Source organism: Plectropomus leopardus, unplaced genomic scaffold (assembly GCF_008729295.1).
Source record: "Plectropomus leopardus isolate mb unplaced genomic scaffold, YSFRI_Pleo_2.0 unplaced_scaffold25897, whole genome shotgun sequence".
Taxonomy (NCBI): Eukaryota; Metazoa; Chordata; class Actinopteri; order Perciformes; family Serranidae; genus Plectropomus; species Plectropomus leopardus.
In genome coordinates, this window is record NW_024628153.1 from 1 (window position 1) to 3114 (window position 3114).

The 3114-nt window shown below is 46.5% G+C and overlaps 1 pseudogene; it reads right to left on the minus strand.

Annotated features, from left to right (window-relative positions):
* Positions 1 to 1292: 1292 nt before the first annotated feature.
* LOC121966788 lies at positions 1293 to 2954 on the minus strand (annotated as a pseudogene).
* Positions 2955 to 3114: the final 160 nt, after the last annotated feature.

Consider the following 3114-nt stretch of genomic DNA (forward strand, 5'->3'; position numbering starts at 1 on the left):
TGTATATAATATGTTTAATATAGATACTGATGCTGACAAGGCTTCGCATTGCCAGTTTACACTGCGACTGAAAGGGTGGCGTTTTCCAAAGAATACACTCTGGAACTCGATTTTAAAAGTTTGTGTTTTTAGGGCCCCAAAATGTAGTTGTGTGAATGAAAGGCCAAACTGCAAAAAAGTTCAGTGTTTCATAAAAGAACTGTTGCTGTGTAAATGGCCTGCTAGTCGCTGTGACGGTCAAAGGACAAAGGGATACCATAAAGCCCTATGAGGCTAAGTGTGATTTCTTATATTGGGCTGTATAGATCATATTTTGTGTTAAACTGAATCATGATTTGATTCAAGTCTAGCAAACCAAAACCATGGTGGCCTGATCACATTTATTCTGCATCACAGTTAGCCATGTGCAATGTGTCAGGTTCTGTGAACAACATGCAACCTTAGCAAGTAAATATCAGCTACATTAGCATCTTGATGGTATCATCAGAAGCAGCAATCAAATGTTTCACATTTTGGCAGCAAACTAGCAGCGACCTGTACAATATCAGTTGGTACAAAGAATTTAAATGGTCCAATATAGAAATCCACTGAGATAAAGGTCAGTTTGAATATTTTCCCTGCATAATTGTTCAAGCATAGTTGTGCAGGCATTTATTTTAACCCACAAAATAAATTTTTTGGACTAATTTTTCAGAAAAAAACCTGCTTGGTGTGAAATGGCTTTAAGAAAGGCTCAGTTATTTTTTTGTCTTTTTGCACCTAAACTATTGCAATTCACTGTCTACATGTCTCAGTGGCTGCCAGTACTTTAAAACAGAGGGTTTTATTTCATTTTTTTAATGTTTGGAGTCCCATTAGAAACCCACGGATAAGCCCTTTTAAACCAAAGACACCTTGTGGCTTTCTCAGCAGGTTCACTTGTGGATTGAATGGCCCTCTTCTTAGCTACTCCAGTATTGCCCAACCGAGTGAGGACTCTGCAGAATGAGTGTCCTGCAAAGCGTTCTGCAAAGCCTCTGCAGCTGACTTCTACGAGCTCCTAGAATGTTCTTTAGCCTCTGTCCCTGTACATGATCAGGTGTTTTGAAGCCTTAGAGCTGATGATCATGTCTTGCTGGAGTAATGTTGTGGCTTTGTGCGGTGGAAACTGCAGCTGCTAGTCAGAGGCTGTTTGGAGGAGGCCTGTTGTTGTTTTTGCCTGTCCCCGGGATTTCTCTCCAGCTCTGATGAAGGTGACTGCCTTCTTTGGGGCGTGATGGTGTCGGCTAAGGCTAAGCTCTCAGCAACTGCCTTTATCCTAGACTTCCTGGACTTGATGGAAGTCTGCCTACACGATGTTTGACCTGCAGTGTGCTCTCCCATGTTGTCCATGCTCCTTGCTGCCGGAGTCCTACCACTCTGCTCACTCGCTCTTCCTTGGAGAGCCAAGTTCCAAGCTCTTGGTTGGACTCCTGGATGGCTGCAGAGTCTCTCAGGTTTGAGTCAAAGAGCTTCCCCAAACTCTTGATTGGTTGCTCTGTAATGTATGGAATGACACTTCCTGAAATTGAGAAATGGAATCTGTCAGTCACCTTCCCCTTCTTCAGTACCATGGCCGTGACTTGGAGGGCTTAAAACTCATCCTTGCCCAGGTGATGAGTCTCTCCAGTCCTTGTAGGATCCACCTGCCTGCTGGGACTGATGTTGTTGTGATGGTGAGGTTGTAGGCTCTTATGGGGGGCTGTCTTACTCCAGACATGGTTAGGGGCCCTCTACATTCAGCCTCTGCCGACTTAACCACCATGTTCATGGCCAGTGCGAAAAGAATAACAGAGATGGTATATTCTGTTATTATTCCTTTGCCAAGATGCTGCCAGTCTGATGTTTGTGACCCAGAAGTGACCCTGAGCCTGAAACTATTGTAATAGTCCAGGTTCAGGTCCTTGATCTTACTGGGAACATAGTGAAGGTGTAGTGCAAGCTCAACCAGTTTATGTGGTATGGACCCATAGGCGTTGGCCAGGTCCAACCACAACACCATTATGTCGCCTCTGTTCTAACGGGCCTCTCTGCTGAGCTGCGTGACGACACCAGTATGCTCCAAACAGCAGGGAGCTCCAGGAATCTCACCCTTCTGCACTGAGGGGTCGATGTAGTTGTTCATGAGAAGAAACTTGAAAAACAATGAAAAACATCTTCCCCTCAACCCTCAACAGTGAGATTGTCTGGAACTGGTCGATTTTTCTAGTTCTCCTCTTTTGGGATCCAAACTCCATCAGCACACCTCCACTGGTCAGCGACTTCCCCCTTCGCCAAATCACTTTCAAGATTTTCCACAAGTGCCAGAAAAGCTCCGGGCAGCATTTATAGACCAGGTAGGGTACGCCACTGGGGCCTGAATGAGCAGCCTTGATGACCCCCACAACCTCCTTCAGACCCGGCTCCCTTAGATTGAGCTCTGTTGTTGGGGGGGTGGGGATTATGAGTGCTTTGTTGGGTTCGAGCTCTTGATCCCTGATAGGGTCCTGGTTCACTTCCTCTTAAGAGTACTCAAGACAACTGCTGTGCTTGTCCCCTAGCAGTTGTTTGGTAAAGACAAAGGGATTGGCAATGAAGGCTGCTCGCTTCCTGGCTCTCTCTCTTTCCTGCCTCCTGTGCCACTCTGCTCTGTTTTACAGCTCTGCCAATTCCTGCTTCTCCTCATCAGTAGATGTCTTGTACTGTTTCTTGAGGGTTCGAAGCTCTTGACGCATTTGGTGTATTTTGGTGGCCCTGCAGTTCATGGTGTAAGAGGTAGTCTTTGTCTTGCTCTTCTCTTTCTGGCCAAATCTCACTGAAGCATAGGTGACAATGATGGTGGTCATCGTTTGGAGTCAACTGTCAGCATCTCCTTTGGCTGTCGTTTGGATGATGTTGGACACATCCTCATCAAACTGCTGCCACTCACTTCATTTGCTGGCTGGGGGCCACTTAATCCGCTGCTGTGAAACTACTCTGCCGGGATTGGAAGACTCTGGTGCGTGGAGGGACTGGGCTCTGTGGGTTGCTTCCTGGTCGGGCTCCTCCTGCATCGCACCAGGTTCAGAACCTGTGCATTGCACCTCGCTCTCCCGCTCCAAAGATTTCATTTTGGCC